Raw genomic sequence first — 15,712 nt, forward strand, 5'->3', positions numbered from 1 at the left:
ATAGTATCAACCGTGATGCCATAGTATACCTCTTTCTGGGACAATTTTGTGTGTTAATCCTAGGGCTGTCAATTGAATTTAAAATCAATTTTAAAAAATCAAATTAATTTCAAAATTTGCAGTGAATAACTGCATTGTAACTCAATAACTGGAGCCTTTAATAATGGATACTTAAATTCATTCATTCAGTATCTGTAACCCTTATCCAGTTCAGGGTCGCGGTGGGTCCAGAGCCTACCTGGAATCATTGGGCGCAAGGCGGGAATACACCCTGGAGAGGGCGCCAGTCCTTCACAGGGCAAATGGATACTTAAATGTAAAATAAAATTATCAATGTAAGATTAACACTATGGAATTATATTTATATCAGTGGTGTAGTATTATTGAGTAAAACAATGTAATCACAACAATCAATTTAAAATGTTAGTATTTCCTTTTATTATTCAGAGGGAGATAAATGTGTGAAAAACATAGACTGGGGTGAGAAAACCATTGTTTGTACTTTATTATAATATCTCTGTAATTTTGTATTAGTATCTCAAGGAGAAAATTAACACTACAGGGCAGCTCATGGATCCCTTTATTATAAAAAACTGAGATATACAGAGATATACAGTACCGCTCTGTTTTTGAATATCCCTGTACAGACAAACACGAAAACAGGTGCATTACTACCCCGATGCAGTAGGGCGCCATAGTTCCTCTTAAAGAGAGACCTCAAAAACACAAACCATGAGAGAAACACAAGCTGCTTCTCAATTCAGGGGCTGCATCCTTCGATGGACACATTTGTAGGTTTATTACGTCACATCAGCGTGATTCATTTCAAAGGCTCCTTCATATACGACCGACAAATGCATCCTTTTTTTCCTGAGAAATAAAGGCTGCTACAGGACTATCCTTCACCAGTCGAGATATCCAAAGGTTCATTGCATGCTGGGGGGGTACATCAGCAGAGGAGCGAACTGGATTGTACTGTACCTAACATCAATTCATTATTAATATAAATATAAAAAAAAAAGAAAATGTACTCAAATGTTTCCTTTGTTTAAGGAGCATATAAAAACAACCATATAGAGCCACAAAGGTGCTATAACAGTAAATGCAGCAGGAGAACATTCTATCAAAGCAGCTCCCAGAAAATAAATACCCATAGAAACCCATGCAAATACAGGGAGAACATATCAAACTCCTCACAGACTGTCACCCGGAGCAGGGCTCGGACCCACAACCCCAGGTCCCTACCTGCTGCATCCCCATGCCATCCTACATATAGCATATATGATATTTTATTTATTGTTTCACATTGTATTTGTTATTTTCTTGTACATCTGTCAATTAATTGAATCTTCAGGAAACTGGGTTGTGTAACAATTTTTATATATATATTTTTTAAATGACACTGAATTAACCTGAGGAATTACTATCAAGTTTATACATATTATTTCTAAGGCTACAGACAAGCTAACTCAGATTTTCAGTTTGTGACTTCACAAGATTCATATCAAATAATTTTTCAGTAAAGTCCTTTGAGTCGTGTTTACTCTTGACTTTCCATAAATGGAAAATACATATTGTCATAGCTTTGATGAGTTTGTTTGTTTGATGAAATAAGCCTTAAATGCTGATGTAGGTTCAAGTCACTTGTTAGGAAAGGCTTATGTAGGTGACCAGTATTTTAACACTGACTGACTGAAACCTGTTTGGAAGTAGCAGTACATGGTGGATATAGACATATTCAAAACAACAGGAAATTTGTAATAATAAAATATAATTAGATGCTTATAAATTATGAAGGAATAACTTACTATAATTGCCTCTTCCAGATGAAACACGCCATCCTTCATTTGAGGACGTTTTGGAGAGATTAGTATCATCTATATTTCCGTAGATGGGCTCCATTTAAACAGCTTCAGCACACACCATCACCACCTCAAACAAACCCTCAGGAAATGTCAGCGTCTCCTATTTATACAGAGCAGGGCCAAGGCTTCTCTAATATTCTAATAAACTGAATCTTATAGTAGATTTGGAGTAGCTTAATAGATAACTACTACATTAATAGATCTCGGGAAATATTTAGTAGATCTATAAAGTTTATAAATCTTATAGTACTGATGTCTATTTGAAATGACAAGATTTTAGAAGGTTTCACACACCAATAAACCTTTTGTAACAGTGCAGAACAGGAAGAGGTGTATAGGTGTATGTGGTGTAAACTGTGGTTAAATGACCTAAATATATACCATTACAATTCTTGTCTGTCTTTGTATTTAAAGTGAAGCTTCAGTTGGTGTCATAGTGCAATGCCCCCACAACGGACTATGAACACAACCTCCAGAAAGTAGTAAATTATGTCTTTTTTTTAAATATAGTTTGTTTTACTAAAATGTTTTAATTGTTATAAAAGGTTATGATTAATGAACACTGTCTTCTGTGGTTATTTAAGCCCTAGGACTCTACCTATATAGGATTCTGCTATTCCATTTTATTTTTCATTGCCTCTTTCAGTTGAATTTCAACAGTAATTATGTGACATAGCCATATTCAATATGTTGTTTTCTTTTCTAAAGACCCTTGGCTACTCAAATATGTAATCACTTGAGGTTTAAATGCTAACTGATATTTGATATATCTTTTTTAAACAGGCCATGTTTTGACCAAAATTTTACCAAGCGCCTGTTATTTAATGTAACATATTTCTCAATGTACAACCTTCAAAACATTTTATAATACCTGATATCTTTGTGTAGTGGGATCACAAGTAAATGTAGCATAGGGTGGTGACTCAGTAGTGAACATAGCACAGGGAATGTAAGGTGTATGACGTGTATAAATGCACAGGTGTATGGATCACTGCTTTGTTGTAGTTGGCAGTGGGGTTTGGCTCACACAGATGCATGGGGAAGTGTACAGTGTGGCTAAAGTTGAAGAGGGTTTTGCCTCCAGGAGTTTCTTGCTTTTGACTTTTGTTGCGGGCAGGATCTAGACATTCATTGACTGCTGAAGTTAGGCCTGCCACACCCAGCCCTACCCACTATTAATGGAATTTGTACTGAATTGAACTGAACTGAATTAAATTGATTTCAACTAAATTGAAATTAAATTAATTAATTTGAATTGAATGTACCTTGTCACACAGCTCCAGGGACCTGGAGGTTGTGGGTTCGATTCCCGCTCCGTGTGCCTGTCTGTGAGGAGTGTGGTGTGTTCTCCCTGTGTCTGCGTGGGTTTCCTCCAGGTGACTGCTCCGGTTTCCACCCACAGTCCAAAAACACACATTGGCAGGTAGATTCGCGAATCAAAAGTGCCTGTAGGTGTGAGTGTGTGAGTGAATGTGTGAGTGTGTGTTGCCCGGTGAAGGACTGGTACCCCCTCCAGGGTGTATTCGTGCCTTGCGCCCAATGATTCCAGGTAGGCTCTGGACCCACCACGACCCTGAACTGGATAAGCGGTTACAGATAATGAATGAATGAATGAATGAATATAACTTTAGCTGACATCACTCTGTATGAGGGTTGTCTAAAACTTTTGGAAACACAGATTCCTCATGTAATTGTGCTAAGTTAATAAATGTCTAGAAATAAAATATGTCTCTCTCATAGAATCAAATCCAAAGTCCTTCCTGATACAATATGGTTTGATAACTGTGTTGCTCCAAGCCAAAATCTCACTACAAACTTCATAAAATAATAAAAAAATAATAAAAATAATTCAAATGGTAAAGACAGGGATAACAAACTGTATGTAATACATACAATTAATGTGCCAAAAAACATTGTTGATGGCCTTAAATTTAAGCCTGGAATATGTACTTTAATCACATTTGATTAAAAAGTTTAAACTGATGAGCAGAGGGGCATATCAAGGAAAAACACCATTAGCCTATATATTATGGAGGATTGTTGTTCACCCACATCCACTGTCCCTCTGTCTCCAAATCATTCAGCCCAATCCAGCATACATCTCCAGACTTTGAAGACAAAAAATCCAAAGTTGTAAAGTAGCACAGAGAGGCAATATTACATTGTTTAATTGCACTATGTGCTGAAATGCCCTGACCTGCTCTGAAACAGGCTTCTACATAAAAAAAGAAGAAACAGGACACAGACTCACCTGCTCCTCTTTGCTGGTGATTATAACCAGATGTCCTCCTTTCTTAGTGCAATCATCCCGACTCATCGCCCAGTCCACTAGATTGGCAGAGATGTAGTGGAAATAGTATGCACACGTTGCTGTGGCATAAATACTCCATATCTGAGTCAATGATAATTAATTATTTTTTGATTAATTGATTCATTCATTTTGATAAACTCCATGTTTGGGAGTCATTAAATAATATATAGTGTCTTTACCTGTCCAATTTTCGCTTAGACAAGTAGGTCATAGATGACTTTACATATTATATAGCAGAATTAATTATTATTAATGAATTATGCTCATTGACTCGCTGTAAGTTCTTGGCTCTGAAATTGAATCTGAACTAGACGGAATAATTCTATAGAAGAAAGGTGCACACACAAACAAATAACCAAGGATTTGTTTTATCACACAACTGGTTTATTAATTGTAATATCAAATAATTAATATTTATTATACATTCATATAATGAAATGGATTAAAGCGATACATGAGGGAACAGGGAGATTAATATATGAGGGAATTTCTCGATGATAATTACCCTAAATTCTAGAAATGCTATTGTTTATCCCAGCAAGCATTCAGCACCAACCTCCCGAGCAATGAAAGAAATGAAACCATGTGACCTTACGTATCCCGGGAGATGGATTGGGAGCATGTCGCTGACATGTGCTTTCCGGCGTGGCTTCCTGGAGAACTGCAGACGTGGGCCTTGTAGGCTGCAGCTGTGGGCATTCCTTTTCTCCCCCTTTTCAGACATTGCGACCCCTCTGTTGGAGCTGGTGGGGTTCTGAAGTTCTCTGTGGGGATTCTCCGTCATCGTTGATCTGCCACCTTGTGAGAGACACAACCATGCAGGTCTCTCCTGGGCTTCATCTCAGAAGGTCATTCTGAGGGTGCATGTGGCCATCTTCGGCGCAAGTCCCGAAGCTTTTGTTATCACTTTGAAGTGACATCTTGCCTTGGTGTGGCTTGGGGATGTCTCTGAAAACCAGCTAAAGTTTGAGTATTTAAAATCAAATCTCAGAAAGTCAAATTTCTTATTAGAAATTAATACACATTCATCATATTACACTACAGAGAAGTAGTAAGATTCAACCCAAATGACATCAATCTTTCTTCAAATAGTGCACCTTTCTGACACTATTCTGTTGATTAAATATTAACAACAAAATTTTAACCAAAGTTGTATAAATTTTAATCATCTGTCCATATCGTTAACTGCAGTAGTTTATTTGCTCATATTTTAGCCTAAAATACGGATAATTCTTTTTAAAAAGGTGTATTAAGGTACAGAAAAAAACACAACTTCATCAGAATTGACTCATGATTTTCAGAGCACAGTCTTGGTTCTGTAACTTTAGCAGATTACAGAACCGTAGAACAAGATTCATTATTTCTGCCAGTGTCCTGCATTTTAATACTGATGAACACGAGATCCAGCTTTTTACTCCTACATACAGATACACTACAAAAACCGCTGTGGAATAAAATGAAATAAGCAGAAACATGTGCACTTAGTCTAGTTAAATAGCCAGCCCCCAATATTAAAATATACCATATTCACCACCAAAAATATTATTACTGACCTTTCATTGACTCAAACTGTTTTAATGTGTCCTCATATTTCACCAGTAACTCTTCAGACACAGTGGGAGGGAAAGAGATAAAGCATTAGTCAGGAAAGATTTTAGAGGTTAACATTAGATTAAAGCTAAGAATAGATCTGTTAGCTCTATAGTTATAGATCATAAACAGCATTCAGACGTCAGATGAATTCAGACACCACCCTCAAAAAGAGAAACAGGAGATGCACAGCAAGAACTCTACAATCTGACCTCCAGTAGGCTACTAGGTGTGTGGTTTCTGATCAAACCATCAGAGCCAAGTTCCGTGAGAGTGACCTGAGGGTGGCCTGTGTGCCCCAAAGAAAAGGCAGTGCAACAACGGCTGCTTGTCTTATGGTTTCCACTTTACTGGGGACCCATCATGCCCTCTCACTGCAGACTGCAGATTTTCCTTACAACAGATGTCAGTGGGCACAATCAGCTCTTGGCACATGTTCGATTCATAGATGGTGGTCATATCACAGGAAATTAAATATTTTGCAAACCGATGCCAACAAAACCACCGGAGAGGAGATTTATCTGAGAATCTTGAAAAGGGGGTATTAACCTGAAAGAACTGTGTCTGTATCTGCACTGATGGAGCCACTGCCTTGACGCGTAGTGCCAAGGGTTTCATCAATAGGGTCAGAGCACAGAACCTGAACATGCGAACCATTCATTGCTTCCTACACAGGGAGGCCCTAGTTGCATGGTTTTGGGGTGACCTTATGAGTTAAAAGAAGTACTTAGAACATTCCTAACCAGAGAGAGTTCTGGGTATACAGAGTTAATCGCAGACGTGCAATAGTGTGTGACACTTGCGTATTTGGCCAACATTTTTAGACGTCTCAACGAACATTAGTATTGCAAGGAAGAGGAGAAAATCTTCTCACCTCGTCTGACCAATTGCATGGCTTCAGATCTAAGCTCACAGTCTAATGCTCATTTGTGGAAAAGGGCAGGTTTGAGATGTTTCCCTTGTGCAATGAAAGTTCAAACAGCAGCACGCTTCCAGAACTTATCTCTCAGCATCTGAAAATTCTCAACGACTCGTGACTATATTCATCTGAGATCTTTGCACAGTTAGACTGGGTCCAAGATGCTTGGAGTTCATGTGCACGGGAAAGCTCAAAAACTTGCCATTACTGGTACAGGAGCAACTGGCAGAGATCAGGGAAGATCACACATTAAATATCAAATTTCAAGACATGACTTTAGGTTTTGGATATCTTTGGAGAATGAGTACCCAGTAGTTTCAAGTTGTGCCACTGGAATTCCGCTACCCTTCTCTACGACGTTTGTGTGAAATGAAATTTTCAAGCCTAACTTACATCAAGAACAAGAGCTGAGAGCGACTGAGAGCTGTAGACCAGGAGTTCTATGTCTGGCTCTCATCCATTCCTGCCAGAATAGGACGGTTGTGTGCATCGTCCCAAGCTCAGATTTCCCATTTATTGTAAAGTCGCATTTACCACCTTTCTGTTTTATGGTGTCTACAGTCAATTATAATGTGTGTAGGCGGTCAGACAGATGAAGAGAGTATGTTTTTAAATACATTTTATACTGGGGTGACTTGAAATTTTGTACTCTTTAAAGTGTGTTTGGGAGCCCCCAGTTTTTTAAATTTCAATGTACACAATCCCTAATATGCTCTTTTGTACACCTTCACTAATTTTGTACATAGCTCCTGACAGAATGCATCCAATTGGCTCCTTAAACTGGCACTAAGCCTTTATATTTAATAAGGCTTTGTTTTTACTATTATACACTTGGCCTAAAACCTTGTTAACACAAAAAAAGAAAAAAAAAACTTAAATGACTTAATCGTATTTTAAACCCACATTTACAACCACCAGTTTCTGATAACACAAAAAATATTTTAATATATTGCACAGGAAATATGTTTCTGCACTCAGAGTCTTTTGATTAAAGAGTAAACACCAGAGGAAAAGTCACTTTCAGCTTCCAGTGTTCTTCAGGAGCTTCAACTTTCAACTCCAGAGCTCAGTAATAGTGTGTGTATTGTGATTTGGGACATTCTGAAAATAATGTATTGGGTGAACATTTGGTGTCGTGCCGTCAAAAAAGCAAGGGTCTTTCACAAATGGCATGGGCATACTTACAAAGAGTAGAGTTTTACTTATATCTAACTTTCCAAGATTCTTAGGATTACTTCAGTTTATGTGCAGAGCCCATTTCAGTCAGGCATCAGCCCCATTTTCAGCTACACTGGCTGCCGTTTGACTTGCAGTGTAACTTTCCAGTTAACTGCCCAAATGAGGAGGGACTGCTTGGTAAGACGGGCAAGTGAAGGGACACGTCAGAAGTGTTGAAGACTGTTTGTACAGTTTTGGTAGTTTTAGCATTTCGTAAGCCACTTTACTGACATCATGTTCTGACACAGCTATACATCTACAATAACACACAAACAGCTATGTATACACAATATGGCCACCAAATGGTTATGGACATCTGTGCATTCAACATTTCCCCTGAAATCATGGACAGAATTTCAGGAAACTGTAGAGATTTGCATTTCACATACAGATTATGCACTACCTTCATGCAGAGTAAGTGAATGTTTCATGATATTTGGCCTTGTGTGTACTCAGAGTTCTCATCCAAGCATAAGACTCCCTGAAATTGCAGTGTCTACCTGGCACTAGCTGACATATCTGAACATGTACTGTTCTCCTCCCAGCATGTTGAGCTGTCCAGATACACTGTATTAGAAGTAGTTTGAAAAATGTTCCTTGGGAGGCCTTGACTGGGCAGTCATGTGAGCAGGTTATCCATAAAACACTGGTCCTATGAAGTGGTGTCTGTAATCAAACCTGACCTCACTTATGCTCCAGTGGAAGCTAAGGAAGTCTTCACAGAAATGTTCCAATTTAATGCTGCACCGGTGGGAGCTACCTTCTAGTCACACCTTTTATTTTAAAAGATATGGTCGTGAAGTACACCCCCTAGACATTGAGACCCCCTAAAGAAACACAGCAGAAGGAGAGAGAGAGTGATCAGGACATGCTTCCAAATAGTGGTCACCAGCATCTGAGGGAAATCACATGGTTATCACCACAGGTGGAAAGTTACAGTATGTAACTATCATGTGATGCATTTCGGTTTGTAAATTATTAAAAAAAAAATAGTGTGGCTCAGTCTCAGTGAAGTTCTTTGAGCCAATCAGAGCAAAGTGGATGTCGATCTTGAACATAGTGTAACGTGTTATTTTCAACTGATGAATGAATGATGTTTAAATAGAATTAAATTTCATAATACTATAATATACCTGTTCCCTGGACAATTTTATGAAATGCAGTGAAATCAAGTATCTGTGATGTGTTAATTCACTTGAAGATTTATTTAATAACAAAAGCACAGAAAGTAACAGCACAAAAAGTAAGGAAATTTGTGTTTGATAGATTATTTCTCTCTGAAGCATTTGTTGTAACAAAGCTTCTTGGCAATAAATCTTATATGGTTGGAAAGCATGTTAATTTCCCTTTTAAATGGTGCCACATTTGTTAGGAACATGCATTTGTGGGATGAGCAGTAGAGATGAGTATGTGGATTGCGCCCTTGAAAATGTTGCCAACTTGTAAACACATCACATCAAATTTGTATTTGTGTACTGAGAGATTAAATGCATTTGAAAGTAGCAGTACAAGACTTACAGACAAGACTTACAGACAAGTACAAGACTTAAAATGATTAAGAAATATTATAATACTATATAAACAATGTAAAGTGCCTGTCCCTGAAGAACCATGGCATCCTTCATTTCAGGGAGTTTTGGAGATATCAGTACAAGCATCAGCATCCAGATTTAAATAGATAAATCAGCTTCTGATAGAGGACTGACTGAGGCGGATGCACACGCTAAAGCACAGATACTTTAATTTACAAAAGAACAACAAACAGAGCTTTAGATAACAAGATAACTAACAGAGCTAACAGAGACATGGACAAAGGAGCTAAATGAACTAAAGAGGAATAAAGACAAACTAGAGATACAGACAGACTGGATAACATAACTGACTCAACACGATACAAAGAACGAATGACCAACAAACAGGAAGTGCAGGAAGGGGACTTAAATACAAAACACAGACGAGACGCACCTGAGACAGATAACAAGGGGGCAGGGTAACAAATGACACAGACGAGGAGGCGGAACAAAGGTGGGACTAGAACAACAAACATAGCCATGTGCTAAAAGAGCACATGGCCAGGGAAAACAGACATGACGAGACGAGGGCGTGAGAGATGCCCCCTCCTGAACGCGCATATCCCGGGGCGCGTACACCTAGACCCCCCAGGAGCTGGCGCAGGAGAGAGCATGGAAAACAAGACAGACTAAGACAAGGAACCAAAGTACTTGGGGCGACCTATGGACATGACCAGAAGCGGCTGAAGCCACAGTCACTGGTGCAGAGGCAGCTGAAGCCGCCTTCACAGGGACAGAAGCGGCTGGGGGAAGCCGCCTTCACGGTGACTGGAGCGGCGGGCGTCGCCTTCACGGTGACTGGAGCGGCGGGTGCCGCCTTCACGGTGACTGGAGCGGCGGGCGCCGCCTTCACGGTGACTGGAGCCAGGGGCGCCGGCTTCACGGTGACTGGAGCGGCGGGCGCCGCCTTCACGGTGACTGGAGCGGCGGGCGCCGCCTTCACGGTGACTGGAGCGGCGGGCGCCGCCTTCACGGAGACAGGAGCGGCCGGAGGCGCTGCCTTCACGGAGACAGGAGCGGCCGGCGCCGCGCTCACGGAGACAACTTACATTCATTTATATACCTGATGTGCAATATTCATGTGCAATATTTTTCTGGTTCACATGTATATTACATTCTATGCATATACCTATTTATTTATACACATTGCCATTCCTTGCTGCTATTATTTAATTCATAGATATAGTGCCTTATTCTGTGTAGCTGTATTGTCTGTAGTTGATTGTGAGTATGTCTATTTAAATTACGTATTGTCTTGTTTGCATAGCACATTGGAGTTTAGAGAACCGGAATCTCGTTCAGCTGTGCACTTATGTGTGTTGTCTAAATGACAATAAAGTTCACTTTGACTTGACTTTGACTATATAATATTTAGTTCTATAGCCTGTTTTGAGACTATGTGGAGGACTAAAATGTAATTGCTTTAACATTACTGTGGTGGACTAGAAAAAAGGGCTAGTGACTGTAAAAGGAAAGCAGGTGTGTGCTGCAAAGTTAGTTCTCAGCTGACCTGGGAGCCTAATTTTAATAGCGTACGAATGCTAACTATTAGACTGGACTAATATTATTCAGGTAAGTTTGGTTCGTATATTCCACTGTGTCAAATACTCTACAATATACAGAATTTAAAAATAATATCCTAGGTGACAGAAACCAAATTCAGGGAGTGACTGCTTCCTGAGTCAGTGTAATCTACAGTAGACAATGAAAGAGTTAACTTGTTTGTGAGCTTGTGTTAAGAAATGTTTTTTTTAGCTGTCACAGTCCTCTCACCAAGTTTGGCTCAAAGTGCAACAAGGAGGGTCCTGGCTCACCAAATACTGAGACTTTGGTGGACACACCTTTGATTCCTTCTATAGTCACCTTAGTGGCATGATTCAGAGCAGCATAACTGTCTATAAACATTTCACCCTCATTTGCCCCATCCAAATTTTTTGAGAGGCATTTCAGGGTTAGGATTAGGATTCTTTGTACTACTGTCAGTCAAATGAAGCTTCAAGAGAATTAGCACATCATACACTCTTATTTATACTGAATTTTACAAAATTTCCTTTCCTGGAAAAGGTTTTGGTTAATCATTTAAAGTCCCTGAACAATGGGCTGTGTAAGGCAAGGCTGCCTGCTAAGCCACCCCCAGTCACTTGGAAGTGAGTAGGAAGACAGAGACACTCTTAATTTGAGGCAATTAGTTCCACCTGGGCTACTACTACTCCGTGCAAGCCTGGCCAAATATCATGAGCCAACACACACCTCAATGCTCATTCTTGGGTTTCTCTCAGAGTGCCGTGCAAGCCTGGCCAGTAATTTGGTAAAGGCTCTTGAGTGTTCTCCTGGGTCTCTCTATCTTCTGTTTCTCCACCAGAGCTTTCTCTCTGAGTTTCTCTGATTTCTCTTGGGATTCAATATTTTCTTTTCTTTACCATTTTTGGTATAAATAAATAATTAGAAATAAAATAAGTTGTGTTCTATCTTTAATTTCTTTTGTCTTGTCTTGTCCCACCCTTTTGTTTTGGAATCTCTCTTGCCTTTGTTTTCTATTGCTCAATTTTGAGCTAATCAGTTTTCCCCACGATATCTTAAGTTTTCCTCTCGTGTTTCATTTTTTCCCTGACACTCTTAACGTCCAGAGGGGTTGTTTGTGTGTCTCTGCACTTGAGGCATATTTCTCTAGTGCTCTGTTGGTGGCTTGCCCTGTTCCAATACACCCCTGGGTGAGCTCCCACATTACACTTAGGGCAAGAATTGGGACAGAGGGTCTGTCTTCTGACTTTTTCCACCTCCCAGTGTCTATTGGCTTCCCCTAGCCCCACCCCCTTTCCTGTCATGTGACTGTCTCAGGTGCTTCTCATTTGTTAATGTAAAGCCCTGCCCCTGGTTTCTGTGTGTGTCCATTTATTAATCCTTATTTGTCATTTGTGGTTTGCCTCTTGGTATCTTCCCTTGCTTCTGGTCCTTATTGTCTTCTGTTCTGTCTTAAGCTGCTGCCTTCGCTGCCTAGGTTTTAGTCTTGGTCTTTTCTTGTTCTTGGTCCTTTGTGTTTTACTCTCCTTTTTAGACCTTTTTATTCCTTGGTCTCTGTTTTATGTTCCTCTTGGTTTTTATCCTTTCTCATGCACTACATTAGCTTTAGAGTTTGCCTTTTGTATTTTTAGTCATCATTCAGTTAGTCTTTTGGTTTTTTTTATCTAGTTATGTTCAAGCTTGTCTTGTAATTTTGTGTTTTACTTCTCTTTATTTAGTGTCTTTTGTATCTTTATGTATATTTTAAATACAGTACTTTTGTTTATTTCCACATCCTTCTCCCTCCGTATTCCTTGATATCAAGAGAGTAAATAATTATGTCAAAACATGAAATCAAAAAAGTAATTATCTCAACACAATAGGTGAACATTTGAAACAGCGCCAGAAACAGGAAACCCCTGGTGGCTACAGGCTTCATGTCTAATTATAAATGATACATTCGTATTTAGCACACTGGTTTATTGAATGACAGTTTAATTTTAACTAGAAAATAATTGTTGACCCATAAAAGCAACACTTTTGTTTTGCATTAGAAACAGAAATGAGGTATGAACCCAGTAAACATTTAGCCATTGATTCAACTTTGAAATAACGCAATGACTGCCGTAAAATCAATGTTCTCTTAAGGTTGAAAATGAAAGTTGAAGAGTCGTTCAAACACAGACATTGAAAAGACGACTATTAGACGTATTTTGGATGTCCATTGACCTTATTAATTGGTCCCAAAATAAATTACTTGTATAAAACGCATTTTGAACGTCCACTGATGTTATCGATTGGTCACCACTTAACTAACTTATTAAGATGAATTTTGACGTTTAAAATGTCCTTGACTGACAGACTACATTTAGACCCATTTTGAACATCCAGGGACGTTCCTTGTTTACTGGGATGAGCTGAGGATCAAACATCGCAGGGCTCAAGGACGTGTCTCTCAGTGCAATGGTAAAAGGAACAGAGATCTCTAACTTTACACCTCAACACACCTCCACACAAGATACCTCATGAACAGTTGAAATTGTGTAAATATTGTGGCAGCACCATGCTCCCTGGTCTGTGGGACAATGGCTTTCTGTCTGTTATGGCAGTCCACCAAAACAAGTATAAAATGTGGATGGAGGATGGTGATCCTGGCTGGTTTAGGGAGGGTTAATCTACTAGTTGGGCTTCTCTAATAGTTGTACAGAATCTCTAGAGCCTGCATTCATTAACTCCTGCCCATCAATTACATCAATGATTCATTTTAGTAGACAGTTGTTTAAAGCAGCAAACTGTAATACTGGGAGCAAGTGTTTACAGTGGGTACTGCAATCAACATTCAAAACACTGGAGAGGGTCATCTGCCCCACTTTGGTTTGGCCCTTTAGCTATAAGCTAATATAGCCACAGATTTTCTCTGATGGGTTGCTGGGTGAACCCACCATGATCTGGTAGGAGTTCAGTGATTAGGGAGGAGCTCAGAGTAGAGTTGCTCCTTCGAGTTTAAAAGATCCAGTTGAGGAGGATCAGGCGACTGAAGGATGCCTCCTGGACGCCAACTGGATGGAGGCCCTGTGGTAAACCCAGGACACACTGGAGGGATTATATCTCCTGGCTGGCCTGGGAATACCTGGGGATCCCGCAGGAGGAGCTGGCGGTTGCAGAGATGCCTGGGCTTTTTTGCTTGCCTTGTTCTCACCGCGACCCTGAAATACACGAAGTGGAAATATGATGAGATGATGAAGATTTTTTTTAAACTGTTTTCCACATTAGGAAATAGGACATGTGCCCTCTGTGAAGAAAGATGGATGTTTTTTGGTTTTAAGTGCTACTACTTCTCCATTGATAAACTGAACTGGATGATGAGTCGGGATTACTGCACTGGGAAAGGAGGACATCTGGTTATAATCACCAGCAAAGAGGAACAGGTGAGTCAGCAAATTTTCTATTGTGCTTTTTCATATTTTTCTATTCTCAATTATAAATGTGTAGTGGCGTATGGACCCGATAACGAGATGAAAAATCAAATGAAGAAATAAAGAAATGAAAAGTTTTGAATTAAAACTTTTTTACTCTGACCAGGACCTTCGTCTGCGACAGAATCAACATTCCACAAACCGCGGGGGTGCAAAGACCCTGCAGTCCCCCCCCACACACACGCACACACATAAGGTCTAACATCAAAAGACGGACCAGGACACTTGGCCCCCGGCCCCCTTCCTCCCTTTGGAAATTTAAAGATAACACACTTTTATGATGCTCTTAAGAAACAGGAACCTCAAACAAAAGGGGGGAGTTATAATCCCTTCACTTTATGACGAGTGGCGCCTAAGGGTCTCGTCATTATCGCCTGCAGGTATCAACAAATGGTTAACAGGGGTGACCTCGGTTTGAACTCCCGTTGACTAATCCGCACCGAACCACCGGCATGGACCAACAGCGACCCCAGGTGGACGTTTGCAAAATCACGTCTCGCCTAAGGCCGTCTAAATACATAATGGACTTAATGAAATTTTAATAAGTATGTTTATGCAATATGTATGAATGTCACTCTCTGTGTCCTCAGATGAACGTCCACCTTCTAATGAAATGATGTGTATTACTGTTTCTATCATGAAAGGAAGTTTCTGTCTCTGATTAGAAAAACGAATTAATATCTTCTAACAATATTGTAAATGGGACGTAAACACGACGTACCCAAGATAAAATCTCATGTAAATGTTTGATATTAATAATCCAGGACATTCATTGTGATATGTTACTAACATGTTTAAGAAATTTCGATACGCGAAATTTCTACCTTTTCTGTTTGAATCTCTGGTCCAAACCTTCCCCCTCTTTTCTCTTTCAGGAGAGTCATGTGAGCCTCGGACTCGCACCCAATCGAAGAAAGGACACCTCCCAATAGGGCGTGACCGTGCTGGCTTTGAAAAGAAGTTTAGCTCGACACAACAGTTCAGCTCAGCAACACAACAGCAGCTCAGAAGATCGGAAGCTCAGCTCAGCTCAACTCGCTCTTTCTTTCTCTAAATTCATGCTCTTAACTTCTGCTCTTACGTTCATTTTCTCTAAGCTCTCTCTCTGACTCTTAAATTCGTTTCCGCTCTGAACGCCTGCACGCGTTCTCTTTGTTTTATCTCTTCAAGCTCCAACCTCTCCAAGTGAGAAGTTTTCTCCTCCTCACAACGACGAACAAAAGACTTTTGAAGAAATCTCACTAAGCTTCCAGGAGACGTCT

Source organism: Hoplias malabaricus, chromosome 6 (assembly GCF_029633855.1).
Source record: "Hoplias malabaricus isolate fHopMal1 chromosome 6, fHopMal1.hap1, whole genome shotgun sequence".
Lineage (NCBI taxonomy): Eukaryota > Metazoa > Chordata > Actinopteri > Characiformes > Erythrinidae > Hoplias > Hoplias malabaricus.